This window comes from Aedes albopictus, chromosome 3 (genome assembly GCF_035046485.1).
Source record: "Aedes albopictus strain Foshan chromosome 3, AalbF5, whole genome shotgun sequence".
Lineage (NCBI taxonomy): Eukaryota > Metazoa > Arthropoda > Insecta > Diptera > Culicidae > Aedes > Aedes albopictus.
Window position 1 is genome coordinate 246830540 of NC_085138.1, and position 17207 is coordinate 246847746.

The following is a 17207-nucleotide window of genomic DNA, read 5'->3' on the forward strand; positions in this document are numbered from 1 at the left end:
AGGGTTTTTTTCATTGTTCTTACAATACAAATACAATTAATTGAATGGCGTCAAATGAATCGTTGTTTCAATAAAAATACAATAATATTTGTTGTTGTTTGTAAGCAGTTTTCGCTTTTGAAAATCCATAGAATTTATATTTTCCGCTAACATTTATATCCAGCATTTACGAGTACTAACGGCCGCCAGAATGATATGAACATTTTAGGATAAGAATCAAACACTCTGATGTCTGTCTGGTATGTATTGCTTGGCAGCTGTTGATAAGATCTATCTTCAATCTTTTCAAATAACTGCCAAATATCACAAGTCAGACCTCAGGTCGTATGATCCATACCATAAATCGTTCACAATTCATGTGGCCATTAGTATCTGTAAATGCTGGGGAAAAATGTTAGCGAGAAATATGAATTCTCTGGTTTTTCAAAGGCGAAATCTGTTTACATAATAACAAATATTATTGCATGTTTATCTTAGCATCGGTTTAATTGACCCCATTAAACTAATTGTATTTGTATTGTTATCAATGATAGTTTACTATTTACTAGATTCCTTTAATTTATTGGAAAACATTAGAAAAATCATTGTTCATCTTTTTCTTGTCGTAACATCCTCACTTGGCTAAAACCTGATTTTCAGCTAGTTTTCTATAAATACTTCCTCAGTTATTCATTGAGAGCTTCCTCTGCCAACACTGCTTGACATCTGTCAGTCGTTGAAGCTTAAGCGAAACATGATCCAAGCAACAATAATATTTATTGTTATTTATTTGTTACGAATTGTTTTTAAGTGTAATTGACAAATAAACTCTTTTTAATAAGAAGTCCATGAGAACTTGGCAGGCACTTTGCAACTTTTTAAAAACAAATTAAATTAATTTTTACTGATAGTAACTTTAAATTATTATAGAACTATTGAAAAACAATCGAATCAATTAGTCACTAATAAAGCTAATGTTCACTTATTGTACGAACTATATGGGTTTGATTTGTATTGTAAAAAGTAACAATATATCTACTATGTGTTTTATTGTGAACGATAAAACCAGTCATATGTTAATAATATTTACCATGTAATGAATGGTAATTTTTTATCCGGGTACTTAACATTCACTTAGTTAATTACTAGTTATTGTCAGCAATAGGCACATTTTATATGAATAAAGTCTCTGGTTCCTTACATACCTACTTAATCCAATAATCTCGTATAAGGGTAACTCTCGCTGAGACCGTCCCACTATTTACACCATGTCTTCAAAAATGTTTAAGGTGGCGATTTTCTGAAAGTCCTCCCCAAAAAAGTAAGGAAAATGCATTTGGTTGATCAAATTGGTGGACCCCCCGTTAGTTAGAGCCACACGCATTTTGGCGGACCCCTCGATTTTTGTCAATTGTTGGTTCATTTAAACCGTTATAACTCGAAAGTTTCGCCAGAAACCACCTAAAAACTATAGGTTGTTGAAAAGAGAGAAGATAGGGCTACTATTAACAGTTATAAAAAGTTGGGTCGGCCATATTGATTTTGGCCGCCATCTTTGATTTTTATACCAAAACTGTTTTTTCACAATGTTGGCAACCACCGATTTTCAAAATTTTTGCGTCAATCGAAAGCGGGGACATTTTTACACAACATATCAAAAATTTAGAGATGTATCTTTTTCCTATCAAAAGTTATCTGCACTTTTGTGAATCATGCCACTTTTGCGCACTGGGTCAGGTGCCGATTGTTTACATAAATGCAGCGTTATTTCACAGTGTTAACGAGCATTTATTCTAAATCTGAATCCACTAATGAAAAGTTGAAAGTTTCAGCTTTTCAAAACACCAAAAAAGTTTAAAAAGCAATGCCCGCATTGTTGAGAAACAGTTAAAAATGAGAACGAACCTCCGATTTGCCCTAATTTTGCTGCAGGTGCATTTGTGTATACAAGCAGGCGCCAACTTTGATGCTGTTGCGTCTCATTGCCGGTGCGCATGGAAATGTATGGAGAAAACGTGTCATGATTTACAAAAGTGCAGATAACTTTTAATAGGAAAAAGATACATCTCTAAATTTTTGATATGTTGTGTAAAAATGTCCCCGCTTTCGATTGATGCAAAAATTTTGAAAATCGGTGGTTGCCAACATGGTGAAAAAAATGTTTTGGTACATAAATTCAAGATGGCGGCCGAAATCAATATGGCCGACCAAACTTTTTATAACTGCAAATAGTACCTCTATCTTTTCTCTTTCCAACAACCTATAGTTTTTAAGTGGTTTCTGGCGAAACTTTTGAGTTATAACGGTTTAAATGAGCCAACAATTCACCAAAATCGAGGGGTTCACCAAAATGCTTGTGGCGCTAACTAACGGGGGGTCCACGAATTTCATTAAACAAATGCATTTTCCTTACCTTTTTGGGGAGGACTTTCAGAAAATCGCCACCTTATACATTTTTGAAGACATGGTGTAAATAGTGGGACGGTCTCAGCGAGAGTTACCCATAATTCGATTTTTAGAACAAGCTTGGTTTAGAAAAGAATTGATTGAAATTGACAATCATCATTTTGTATAGAAACTGTACCACCCAACGGGATTAAAATGCTTTCATTTTCTTTCATGATAATCTTATCTATATTATCAATACATATTCACCAACGGAAAAAGAAAGACCACTATTTTAAGGAAATTCTCTGTGTTGGCTTACTAGTTGATTAAGGTAAATTTGAATTGCTACTTAAACTAAAACACAAACAAATTAAAACTTAGTCCTAGTTAAAAACTGTTATACAAAAAAGACACAAATTTGATCATCACTATGAACAGCTTGAACACTCATACAACACAAACTTTGTATACATTGATAACACAGATAAGCATTAGGCACAATAGATAGCCAGCAAAACAACCGGCAGTTAGTAGCCAACCTATCGTAAGGCAATAAACATATCGTTCTAGATCGTCGCGCGTTTCAACAATAAAAAGGATTTTTCGCTAATTTCTAATCGCTTCCAAATAAAGTGTATTATTTTGTGCTAAAAAGACGATCGTGTAGTGAATCTCGCAAGGAAGAAGTGACAATGCCAAGTTTCTAATAGTTCGCCTAATAGTGATTGCATTGGAAGAAGAAATCGCAGTCTGTGAGCCTAAACCAACCCACGAACCAGGAATAACGATCAACATTTTATGGTGCCGTGACCAGGATCGGTTGGAAAAGGCCATATTTCGTTCTGTTCTTGTGGATAAAAGGCTGCGCGACTGGACGGAGTTCGAGGCTCGTATACACACAACTGTTGCGCGCATTCATTAATTGATTCGGTTGCATCGAACGGTGTATTGCCCGGTGAGGAAGCTGGTACAAAATAGACTATTAGCAGGATATCGGAATTGGAGACTTTTTGGAATTCAAGGCCTATTGTTGACAGGCCTCAGGTGAGTGCCTGTCCATTACATTTATCTGCTTTAGAAGGTGCTATATGGTACCATTTTCGAACCTTTTCCGATACACATCGTCGTTGGCTACGCTTGGAGGAGTTCACAACCTTCGATAGTTCCTGTGGATAGTTGGACGGCAGCGATATTCTACATCTGGTGTACGTGGTTTGGATCAGCTGCTGCACCGTGACTTTGCGAAGGGAAACTAATGCGACTAGACGGCTCACGCTTCAGGAGAGTCTATCAATCTACATCCGAGGTCAGTGATATCGAACCCTTTCTGTTATTTGGGAATACATTTGGATTCGAGGCGCATTTTGTACAAACATACAAGGCCTGTTGTTGACAGGTACCAGGTTAGTACCTGTCCAAACTTCCGTTACCTTAAAGCCAGTGCTATTTTGGATTTTCTTTCCTATTTTTGGATATCGCACGGTTACTGGAGTCTCCCATTGTCGGAGAAATATTGCTGCAACACAGTCTGCATTGCTAGTTGCACTATACAAAATTTTTGGCGAAGCCTCAACTCGACGTACGACGACGATCGAATCAGGGTATATTACTGCACGGGGGCCGGCGCAAGCTGCATATTTTGATTACAAGGCCTATTAGAGACAGGCCTCAGGTGAGTACCTGTCCAAAAGCCTCACGTGGAGAGTAGCAGTGCTTCTTGGTCGGTTTTCATTTTTTCATTCTCGGTCCTCATCGATCGTACGTCGACTTGCTGTGCTGGTAGTGGTTGTGGGAAATGACGGAGAAGAAAATTAAAGAGAAAATCAAAAAGCGGGAGCGCATTGCCGCATCATTAAAGCGGCATGCGCTATTTCTGGGTAGTTTCGTTCCGGATGTCCATACGGGGGAAGTTCAGTCGAGGCTGGATAAAATCGAAACTAAATTTGAAGAGTTTGAGGAGGTTCAGGAAGAGATTGCGGAATTGGATGTAGAAGGGAATTACGAGGAAGACTGTAGTACGGCCTATGAAGAGTTTGAAAGGTTGTACTATCGGTTACGGGCTGCGTTGCTGGCAAAACTGGAACCGGAACCTACGGCGGTGGATTTGAACAACACAATACGGAACGGTCAAGCATTGGGAGCTCACACTGGCGTTCGTTTACCGCAGATTTCGCTACCGGAGTTCGACGGCGACTACAAGGGGTGGTTGTCTTTCAAATCAACGTACGTGTCGCTGATCCACGAGTCTGGGGAGCTCAATGATGTTCAAAAATTTCATTACCTCAAATCTGCGCTGAAGGGGGAAGCAGCGAAGCTCATTGAATCGCTCACGCTCACCAATGAAAACTATCCGATCGCTTGGAGCACGATCACGAAGCGGTACTCCAATGAGTATCTGCTCAAGAAGCGGCATCTGCAGGCACTAATGGAGTACCCAAAGGTGGAGAAGGAGTCGTCAACTGCCATTCACGCGTTAGTGGATGAGTTTGAACAGCGGTTGAAGATCTTGAAGCAGCTAGGAGAAAAGACCGACGATTGGGGAGCAATGATCGTTCATTGGATGTGTTCTAAGTTGGACATGAAGACGCTACAGCTCTGGGAGGACCACGCAGCGTCAACGAAGGATCCTACGTTCGCAATTTTAGTGAGTTTTCTAGAAAAGCGGACAAGAGTGTTGGAAGCGGTTTCATCGAACGTCGAAGTGAGGAGCAGCTCACAAAAGGTGGAAGTTAGGCGACAGAAGGTCATTGTGCATTCGGCTACGGAAGGTGAAAGGGGTGGTTCTGCATGCTGTTGTTGCGGGGAATCGCATTTCTTGGGACGGTGCGGCAAGTTTACTAAAATGACTTTGAAGGAAAGGTTGCAGTTTGTGAATGCCAAACGATTATGCAGCAATTGTCTAAAATCTGGCCACTGGGTACGCGATTGTAGTTCAAAATTCAGCTGCCGGGACTGCAGCAAGAGGCACAATTCACTAATTCATCCAGGGTTTCCTTTGAGTAGTAGCGGGTCCGACAGAAACGATCATCCGATTGGCAAGCCGGAGAGCAAACGGAACGAGAAGGCGATCTCTGCAAACCTGGCTACTAATGAGACGGAAGACGATGAAGGAGAGAACGACGAACATGGCGCGGTCGGAACATACAACGTAGGGGCCAAGTTCGGCAAAATTTCAAGTGTTCTACTCTCCACGGTGGTATTGGTCATACGCGATCAGCAAGGAGGAAAACAGTTGGCTCGCGCATTGCTAGACAACGGATCTCAAGCCAACATCATAAGCGAACGACTTGCTGGAATGCTGAATTTGAAACGGCGGACGATAAACGTACCGATAAGTGGCATCGGTGAATCGGAAACACGAGCAAGATTCATGGTAAGCACTGCCGTGAGCTCACGGGTTCAGGACTTCTCAGTGGGGATGGAATTTCTAGTTCTACAAAAGGTTACTTCAAATTTGCCATCGACGCACGTGTCGATAACGCACTGGAAGCTTCCAAACGACATTCAGCTGGCAGATCCAGACTTCAATACCAGCAACAGAATCGATCTCTTGATTGGAGCGGAACACTTCTACAGATTCTTCTTCGAAAGGGAAATGAAGCGAATGTCTTTAGGACCGGGAATGCCTATGCTGATCAACTCAGTATTCGGATGGATTGTGTCTGGGAAGGTCTCAGAAACAGCAAACAAAACAATTACCTGCTGCGTAGCGGCAACTCCGGATTGTTTGGAAACACAACTGCAAAAATTTTGGGAGGTCGAAAGCAACGAGGATCGGCCACCATGGTCGAAAGAGGAGCAGGACAGCGAAGATCATTTTCTTCGAACTTTCAGTCGCACGGAGGACGGCCGATACGTAGTGCGATTACCAAAACACGTCAATTTCCATCAAATGCTAGGAGATTCTCGTTCAGTAGCGTTAGCAAGGTTCAGGAACCTGGAAAAGCAGTTAGAACGGAACCCAGAGATGCGTCTACAATACAATGCATTTATGCAGGAATACTTAACTCTTGGTCATATGAGGGAAGTAACTGAAGAGGAACTTCTAAAGGAGACAGGCGCAACGATTCCGAAAAGAGAGTATTACTTGCCCCACCATGCCGTGCTTAAGGAATCCAGCACTACAACTAAAGTTCGCGTGGTTTTCGACGGCTCCGCCAGCACGGACAGCGGCTACTCGCTGAACGACGCTCTGCTAAAGGGTCCTGTGGTTCAAGATGAGCTCCTCAGCCTTCTTCTGCGATTCCGGAAGCATGAAGTGGCACTAGTTGGCGATGTTGAGAAGATGTACAGACAGGTGCGTGTACATAATGACGATACCGGATTGCAGCGCATCTTTTTTCGGTTTTCTCCTGATGAACCTGTAAAGGTTTTTGAATTATCAACGGTCACATACGGATTGACACCTTCATCGTTCCTGGCTATACGTGCACTGCATCAACTCGCAGTAGATGAAGGCAATGAATACCCAGAGGCTGCTAACGCTATCGTGTACGATTTTTATGTGGATGACTACATCGGTGGAGCACCCAGCATAGACGAAGCCATTCAGCTTCAAACGGACCTCGACAGTCTTATGAAGAAAGGAGGATTTTCTCTACGCAAATGGTGTTCTAATCGTCCAGAAGTCCTTGCAGCTATTCCCCCCGATCAACTAGGAACAAATTTGTCGATTTCTTTCGAAATTAGCCCGGATGAAAAGGTGAAAACTCTGGGAATCACTTGGGAACCCGGTACGGACCAACTACGATTTATTTTCGACGCACCACAGTGCGAGCAAGTTTGGACAAGACGAAACATTCTCTCATCTATTGCCAAACTTTTCGATCCTCTGGGATTGATATCACCAGTGATTATAGTAGCTAAAATGCTGATGCAAGAGCTCGCATTACTCAACTCTGGATGGGATGCGCCAGTTCCAGCGGACATAGAGAGAAAGTGGAAGGCGTTCTATTCTCATCTGGATAAAATTTCCGAGCTGCGTATTAGCCGATTTGCATTTGTTTCAAATTGGATAGATGTCCAATTTCACTGTTTCGCTGACGCTTCCACATTGGCTTACGGTGCGTGTTTATACGTGCGAACGACCAATGAAGCTGGAAATGTTCGAATTGAACTCATCGCATCGAAATCTCGCATCGCTCCACTGAAGAGACTGACGCTGCCACGACTTGAGCTTTGCGCTGCCAAGGAAGCAGCCATTTTGCATTCGAAGGTAATTCGCCTTGACGGAGGCTCTCTGAGAGAATTGCGCTGTGCGTGAAAACAATTATTTTTAACATGGGAAAGGATAGGAGCTGCATTTTCAAATGCTTCTAATTCTTAATAGAAATTTTTTTAAGCATAACGTTCTTAATGTTATCGAATGAGATTTTGATACGCTATATTATAAACATAACATTGTGATTTAAAAACTTTTTGTCTAAAACCTGTTATAGTGTAGCTTATTGAAAGTATATTGCAAAACATTAACACTTTTTTCAATCTGAAGTCCCTAAAATATTTTAGAAGCATTTGAAAATGCAGCTCCTATTCTTTCCCATGTTAAAAAAATTGTTTTCACGCACAGCGCAATTCTCTCAGAGAGCCTCCGTCAAGGCGAATCAAAGCCCTGTCTTTGGAAAACGTCCGCTCGATTTTCTGGACTGACAGTACAATTGTCTTACACTGGCTACGAGCTCCACCAAACTCATGGCAGACCTTCGTGGCCAACAGAGTATCGACGATTCAGACTAACACACATGCACATTCTTGGAGACATGTGTCAGGGAAAGAAAATCCAGCTGACCTAGTGTCCCGCGGAATGGCGATCGAGGAATTTCTGAATAGTCAGTTGTGGAAACAAGGACCTCCATGGCTGCGTAATAGTGAAGATACCTGGCCCAGTGCAGCCGAGGACTACAATCATCACGAAGAACAGTTAGAAGTTCGCAAAACTGTTCATAAAGTTACAGTCACCGATGCTCCCAATGAACTGTTCAGTCTTCGCTCTTCCTTGCTGTCATTGCTTAGGATCGTTTCATACTGTCGCAGGTTTGCGTACAACTGTCGAAACCCAAACAACAGAAAACGTTCAGCAACTCTGGATCCTGAAGAATTACAGGCTGCAAAAATGGTGTTGACGCGGATTGCCCAGAGTGAAAGATTTCCGGACGAACTTAAAACACTGCAGCAATATCGGCGAGTCGACAACAAATCCAGCTTGAAAAGACTCTACCCATTTCTAGATGTCGACGGTGTCCTCCGAGTTGGAGGGCGTCTACGCTTGTCACAAGAAGCCTACACAGTTAAACATCCTGCTGTTCTACCGAATAATCATCCCTTCACGGATTTGGTTATCCGCTTCTTCCATTGTCAAAATTTCCATAGCGGACCCCAACTCACGTTGTCCGAAATACGACAGGAGTTTTGGCCCATACATGGCAAGCGCGTCGTCAACACTGTACTTCGGAAATGTGTTCAATGCTTTCGAGCCAACCCAATTCCGATTCAACAGCCAATGGGACAGCTACCGGCCAGTCGTGTTCGCCCTGGACGACCATTCTTGATAACCGGTGTAGATTATTGTGGGCCATTCTACTTGAGACCGTCACGTCGAAATGCAGCTCCTCAAAAGGTTTACATTGCAGTATTTGTTTGTTTCACAACAAAGGCGATGCACCTTGAAATCGCGGGCGACCTATCTACCGCTGCCTTTCTCTCTGTATTAAGAAGGTTCATAGGTTATCGAGGAGTCCCTGCCGAAATACACTCGGATAATGCCAAGAACTTCTCGGGGGCTTGCAACGAACTCAAATCTCTCTACGACATGCTGAATAACCCGAACAGTCTCACCACCATTAGCAACGAGCTGGCGCAGCAAGGAATCAAATGGCAGTTTATTCCCCCACGTGCTCCCAACTTTGGAGGATTATGGGAAGCCGCCGTACGCTCTGTAAAAACCTCGCTCAAAAAAGATATCGGCCTTAAGCAGTTGAGTTACGACAACTTCGCCACCCTTTTGGTTCAAATTACTGCTGCTTTGAACTCACGACCTCTCTCTCCGCTATCAGACGACCCCACTGAATTTGAAGCGCTAACCCCCGCACATTTTTTGATAGGCTCCGTCATGAAAGCAATTCCTGAGCCCAATCTAATATCAATTCCCACAAACCGCCTTGACCACTACCAGCAAATACAGCAAATGTTCCAGTGCTATTGGCAACGGTGGAGCAAGCAGTATTTGACACAGCTGCAAATGACAACGAAAAGCCTGCCAGTCAACTTTTTCCAAATCGGCAGCATCGTCGTTCTACGCGAGGATAACATGCCTCCACTATGTTGGCCATTGGCAAGAATCACTGGCCTACACCCCGGTCCAGACGGAGTTGTGCGTGTTGTAACGGTAAAGACGGCGACTGGAGTGTACAAGCGGGCGGTGAATCGTGTATGTCCGTTACCCACGGATGACCTGGATCGCCGAGTTACGAGATCTACAATGCCAGATGGTGGCTCCAGAGAGGTTTTGAATTAGTAGGTTTAAGAATTAAAATTTGTAAAATGGATTCGTTGAAGCTAGTTCAAGGGGGCCGGTAATGTTGGCTTACTAGTTGATTAAGGTAAATTTGAATTGCTACTTAAACTAAAACACAAACAAATTAAAACTTAGTCCTAGTTAAAAACTGTTATACAAAAAAGACACAAATTTGATCATCACTATGAACAGCTTGAACACTCATACAACACAAACTTTGTATACATTGATAACACAGATAAGCATTAGGCACAATAGATAGCCAGCAAAACAACCGGCAGTTAGTAGCCAACCTATCGTAAGGCAATAAACATATCGTTCTAGATCGTCGCGCGTTTCAACAATAAAAAGGATTTTTCGCTAATTTCTAATCGCTTCCAAATAAAGTGTATTATTTTGTGCTAAAAAGACGATCGTGTAGTGAATCTCGCAAGGAAGAAGTGACAATGCCAAGTTTCTAATAGTTCGCCTAATAGTGATTGCATTGGAAGAAGAAATCGCAGTCTGTGAGCCTAAACCAACCCACGAACCAGGAATAACGATCAACACTCTGTTCATGTGTCATTTCACAATTTCTACCAACTAATATCAGGTATATAAATTTTCCTAAAACTTTCATAAATCCGTAACAAATTTTGAAAACGACTTATAATCAATGCTACACCATTGATTATACGTCGTTTTCAAAATTTGTTATTGAAATGTTGTATTTATTGCATTTAAAGTACAAGGACAATGTTTTCATATCATGAGTTTGTTTTCGGCTTTAACCCTCTAATACCCCAATTTTTGATTTTGATCTAAATATCATTTTTCGTCATCTAAAATCGATTTAAACATGTTTTGGAAGTTGATTCTTTTTAATTCTCGATTTTGTGATTTTCGGTTTTTGATTTTTCAAAATTTTTATTTTTGAACATCCCCACACTTTTGTATTTTTCCTAGAAGCCTCTTTGGGATACGGATTTTTTGAGACGAAAACATTTCGAGATTTTAGGATTATTGTTGAAATATTTTTATTTAAATTTTTTTTCAGTGAAAATTTTATTTTTCGTGTAATTTTAGGGAAAATAATTTTAGAGTGTATTTGACTCCCTTAAACTATGATACTATGGCAGCATGATTTGGGAAAAATCTAAAATATGTTAATTTTAGCGATTCAATACAAAATAATCCATGATTTCTTAGAGGCGTGTGATAAAAATGCACATTTGCCTCGGATCGTCTCGACGTATTCGGTGTAGTTATTCCTCCATTTACAAGTAATAAGTGCACCGAAGACCTCAACCCGATCCGACGTGGCCCTGCAATCACACTTTGAAGAATGAGGTTTTCATGAAAACTCATGTTTTTCTTTATTGGTTTTGTAAATTTCACCGAAATCATTGATTGGGGTTAATTTCACGTCGAATACATCAACACTAGCATAAAAAACATTAAATTTTTCTCTGCTTCGATATAACGTACAAAGAGAATTTTTTTTGTACGTTATATCGAAGAGTACCTGTAATCGTTTGTGGTTCTGAAGGCAACTCTTATCAACTTGTACCATTTTTCCCATAGAAGAGGAAAGTTTCCATTTGTAGCTTTATGGTTTTGTTTTTGTTTCAGCAACATATTTTGAAACAACGAGGTACTTTCCATTAGTGAATATTAGAGATCTCGAATATTTGTTATTCTCACAAACATTTCAATTATTTGACGAAGAAACAAGACTTGTTTAATAAATAAATACACAGACAGACGGACGTAAAGTCGAATTGTTTGCATCGTACATTGATTGAATACTCTTTTCAAGATTTTGAAGTTGGCCGATAGCCACCCGCAACATACACATACACTTTGTTTAAGTTTGGTTGGCCAGATGCCGCCTTTTTGCATTGGGCGTTTAATATTGCGCATTGCGCGGTTATAAGTGCGACGATGAAGTGCGGAATCTCAAATAAAAGTGCGATTTTGCGTCAGATCGTTCCGGTGTCTTCACCGCACTTATTCATTTGTTCGTGATGAATAAGTGCGGTGAAGACACCGGAACGATTTGATGCAATATCGTACTTTTATTTGAGATTCCGCACTTTGTCGCAGTCCAGTTAGCAATGCAATAAATTATATGTTTCCTTGATTATGTTTTCAAACAAACTAAAATTGCATTATAGTAGAAGCTTCAGTTTTGGCTAGTCCGGAGTTTTGGACATAATGCGGTATTAACTATGCTTTTTTTTTTGTTTTGCTAGGTTTCTAGCTGCACTCTGAATAGAGTTGATACCTCTTATACTAGACCCGAAGATAGGAAAGACAGACCTACTGGTCCATATCGATTTTGATTTTCTGGTTTTGTTTTGATTGATTGTTTATATCGATTTTGACAGATGGACCTCGTTCGGGTTGGATCGGAAAAAATCGGCAGAGCGAACCTCGCCATGTTTGGGTCGAATCTGAAGCGGATCCGGATCCGACTCAATCGAATGAACGAACGTTTTGACAGCAGTTCGGGCGGATCTAGAGCGAAACTATGTTCGCTCCATGAATAAAAGAGAACGACATAAAACTCTTATCATCGTGTAAAAAGTGTTTACGCACGAAAAAGTAAAGTTTCCACTTGTTGCTAAGCTTTATGGTTTTTTTTGCATGTTTTCAGCTACAAGTTTTGAAACAACGAGGAACTTTCCATTAGTGTACATTGGAGATCCCTGGTGTGTAATTTTATTAGGCTTTAAAAGATAAATATTTTTCACTCAAACATTTCATTTGTTTGATGAACAAACATTATTTGTTTACTTTATATTTGTAACAAACAAGGTCGTTACAAATATTTATTTCTCTGATTTATCTCATCACTCTTTGTGAGCTACAGAGTATCGAAACTAACCGTTAGAAAGTAAAAACAATACTAGGAAAGTAGAGTGAGATAATAACTGTGAAAGTGCTGATAGAACACTGCTGAGAAGCAGGCTTTGTCCCAGTTGGGAGGTTTTACGATGAAGAATAATAATAGTAGCAGATTGGAGAAATAGTTGACCAATTAATAGTTTATTATTGATGAAAACCTGCGATCGTCTGAGGGAAATGCATTATTTGTCGAAACAGGTACATTCTAATGCGTAATTAAAGACACATGAATGTAGTATGTAATTCCAAAACAAAAACTTATCGATGGAACAGATGAACACACACATCACATACAGTACATATACTGCCCCCACTAGCAAAACAGTCCCATATGAATAGGAAACCCAGCAAAGATGGGACTGTTATGCGAGTGGCGGCAGTATATGTCACCATCAAATCTCTGTGGCACGCAAATGATGAATGTCTTTCAACAACGCCAATTACAGCTTAGAAACAAAGACGAAAGTTACGTGTCTTCGATGAGGTTTCAAGTTCTGGGGTGGGGTGTAGGTTATCTTGATAAACGTCCATGAACGTGTGTCACCATATCTTAGTACCTAATTAGACGTAATTACCGAAAACAACGTTATTTTATTATGGATGCTAATTGCCCACACTGCTCAGCTGGTAAACGCGCAGCTATATCCAGCACGGCCATGCTGAGAGTATCTGGGTTCAATTCCTGGTCGGTCCAGGACCTTTTTTCGTAAAGGGAAATTTGCTCAACTTACTTGAGCATGAGTATATCCGTTACTATCAAACGCCCTCTCATTAAATTTTCGAGTTAAGTGTGGAGAATTTTTCAGTTAATCGCAAAATTCCAGCGATGATTGCAATTACCTAGCTAATCAAGTAGGTATCGTAGTTATAAAATTGTAACAACAAGCGATTGATGAGTCGTTCCAGCGAAAGACATGCTTAGAACGTTTGATAGTATTACAATTTACAAGATTAACAGCTACATATAGAAAAAGATTTTCATTAGCTGCTGTATGCACTTGCTCACCTAGGGTTAATCAGCAACAAGTACCTATAGTAAAAGTAGCAGCAATAGTTATCTTTTGCTGATCGAAGGTCATCGACCCATTTGCATTTCATAATACTTCCACCGTTTAAGAATCTGAACCTGTGGTTCAGAAGAGATTGGCGACTGCTACGCCAGATTGCAGGTCAATGCGAGGAAGGAATTCTTCCATGATTTCAATCACGGAAGGTCGTTGAGTTCTCTGCGTCTTAATTCACTTATTAGAGCAGGGCTGCCCAACGTACGGCCCGCGGGCCGCATCCGGCCCGCGAGGACATTTCATGCGGCCCGCGGCACGAATGAAGAAAAGTTATGACTTTTGGCCGGTGGAGCAATTATTTTGAATGTTTCTCTTTTTCCAATGAATTATATTTTCAAAACAAGTTTGACATATATTTTTAGGTAAATTTTCAAAGATTTTCAATCAGTTATATTGAGTTCTGTAAGAATTTCGGCCAAGGGAGGCCTCAAATTTTCACAATGAACTTTGAAATGTTTGCAAAATTTTCAGAATTCTGGCTGACATTGCACATTGCAATTTAAAAAACAAACATGTCAGCGTAACCTCAAAGTAATTCTACTCATTTTCAGAAATTCGGTTCAAAACTTCAGTTTATTGTGCGCAATGGCTTAATTTTCTCCAACAGCGGAAGGAAAAAAAATCTTAAAATTCATAGAAGATTCAATAAAAATTCTTGTGTATTTTTGAGATTTTATTTATGTGGCTATAATCTCAAAATTCCGGCAAGTTCTGGGACAACACAAAAAATACGAATCTTCGTTTATGAAGACAATTTTTTACAATATCTTCACCAACTCCAAAATTATTCCAGAATTTGAACGAATTTGGATTTATAGGAATTAGCCATAGCCTTGGCAAGAAATGCTAAGAAAAGTTTCAAGAAAACGTATGGATTATAAAATTTCAATTCTGGCCCGTCAACAGGTGTGGAGTGTAAAATATGGCCCGCGATCGTTAAAGGTTGGGCAGGCCTGTATTAGAGGGTTCACGTTGGTGCGTGGATGCCAAGCGTAAGGTGATACAGTGTGTTCAGATTATTCTGGCTATAAACATGAGTTGTATATGTAGAGAAGAAGGGAAAGTAGATAGAAAGATACAAAGTAGGAGGAAAAGCATTGGCCAAAGAATGAACCCAGGGCCTTCTGTAGACGAATTAGCGGTATCCGAATACCGGAGAATAATGAAAACGAAGAATTGGACAGCAGAACACCGCAGTTTTGGGCAGAACTTCTAAATGCTAAAGAGCAACCAAACCCACAGGGGTTCGTATCCGGTGGTCTACTTCAACGCCTCATTGGCAAAGAAAACGCTCATTTAAAACTGCGGAAGTCTTGATAGAACACTAAGCAGCGAAGAGACTGGCTATTTGAAACGTTATTCCAAGAAGTAGAGAATGGAATACATATTATATTGAATTTCAATCAAAGTTTCCAATGAAGTTGCTTCGAAACAACACCCCCGAAACGGAAACTTTGGAGCTTCGTGCCTTTTCATAAAAATAAAATGTTTTTGAATGAATAAAAATAGCCACCGTAACGTGGTTTGCAACTGGCGAAGTTTGTTCTCGTTGCCTATCAATCGATATTGGTGAAAATAGACTTTCAATGCTACGTGTCCTTTCTACTAGTGAAGCTAGACAAATCGTTATTACGTGTCCAAGGGGAAAATTGAGCGAAGCATAATCAGACTATATTTTTCCCTGCATGATGATGACTCATAGCCATTGACCATGGACGTGTACTGCAGCTTTCCCCATTTATTCATTACATCTCATACTTACTTAAAATACCAGTTAGGTCCAAATTCATTTGCTTCCCCGTGTTTTGAAAACTTCGGAAAACACTTTTCACTTTAATGTTTATTGATATTCTTTTTAAAATATATTACGTCACAATTAAAATAAACCAGTAAAATCATCATAGTCTGAACAAATTTCACCACCATCATTTCCGTCATAATCCGGGAGCTATGCCCTCTTCGCACTGTAATCCACAATTTTCCTGGTCAGCATGGAATCGATCGATGCTCCACTTTCAAAAAGAAAAGAACTATTTTCACAACGCCAAATCTGTCTGCCCGAACCGCGATAGATTGTCCGATTATTTTTTTATTCACTCAGTTGGAACTTGTCCTGCCCTCTTCAAGGTAGTTTAGAAGCAATCCTTTGTTAAGTTGGATAGGAATAAATAACTTAAATAAGAAAAGAGATGCAGGAAAATAATACTTCACAGTTTGCACTACGGTTGGAGCAAGACGCCTTAATGGCGTTGCTGTCTGTGAAAAACTGAATTTTCTTTCCTGCTGCGGTTTTACCGTAGGTACGGCTGTTTTCCACAAGACTCGTCGTTTTCCGCTCACGAGCGTCCCAGTATAAAACAGATGCACCTCTCTGAGAAAAAAGTCTATAGTGTAAACAAACATGTACGTGTACGATGAACATTTCGATATTTTGATTCTTCGAACGCATGCGCTAAAACAACGTGCTTCGTGATTCATTCCATGGTTTGAATTACCACGTGCAGCTCAAACACGTTTTAGTAACATTCGCTATAGATTGAATTCCAAATATCGTTTCGCCAGACCTACCTAGCTAAATATGCGTGGCAGCGACAAGATGACGAACTACCATGCCTGATGTTTTATATCGCTTCTAGAAGATGTTACGCGTCAACAACAGGAGTCTGATTTTCTCCAAAGCCGGTCCGTTTGTTTGCTTTGTGCATAAATCGGTTGAAATCATGGAACAATGGCAAATCTAAAGACCATTGCACAATGGTCAACGAACCAGATTTACGGAGAAAGATGCATTCAAAGATTGATTACATCTGATTACCATTAATTACATCTGATTACTATTGATTACCTCGGATTACTAATGATTACTTCTGATTACCATGATTACTTATTGATTACCATGATTACTTGTGATTACCTTGATTACTTATGATTACTTATTGATTACCAAGTTTACTGTTGATTACTTAAAATTACTACTGATTACTCAGATTACCTATGATTATCATATGATTACATCTAATTACTCATGATTACTTTGTTTGGTTATACCGTTGATTACCTCTTGTTGATTACATTTGATTACCATTGATTAAGATGATTATTATTGATTACATCTGATTACCATTGATTACATCTGATTACCAATGATTACTTCGGATTACTAATGATTACTTCAGATTACCAAGATTACTTGTGATTATCTGATTACTCAGAGAAATCGAAAGTAATCATTGATTACTTGTCACTGACAAACTTGTTGGAAACCCCTTGTTCTTTGCAATGTGCATGAAAATTAGGGTGGTCCATATTTTCTAAAAAATTGGAAACCAAACTTTTTTATTTGCATAACTACATACATTCTTCGGGAAAGTTTT

The 17207-nt window shown here is 40.0% G+C and overlaps 2 protein-coding genes across 2 annotated transcripts in view; one reads left to right on the forward strand and one right to left on the reverse strand.

Annotated features, from left to right (window-relative positions):
* The window catches only part of LOC115264689 (uncharacterized), a 36910-nt gene extending 20815 nt beyond the window's left edge, over positions 1–16095 (reverse strand). Inside the window, exon 1 of the mRNA XM_029868672.2 lies at positions 15596–16095. The gene's annotated coding sequence lies outside the window, so the exon portion shown is untranslated. The remainder of the gene's footprint in view (positions 1–15595) is intronic.
* LOC134291769 (uncharacterized) overlaps positions 1–17207 on the forward strand; it is a 582206-nt gene that overhangs the window by 491923 nt on the left and 73076 nt on the right. The window lies entirely within an intron of this gene.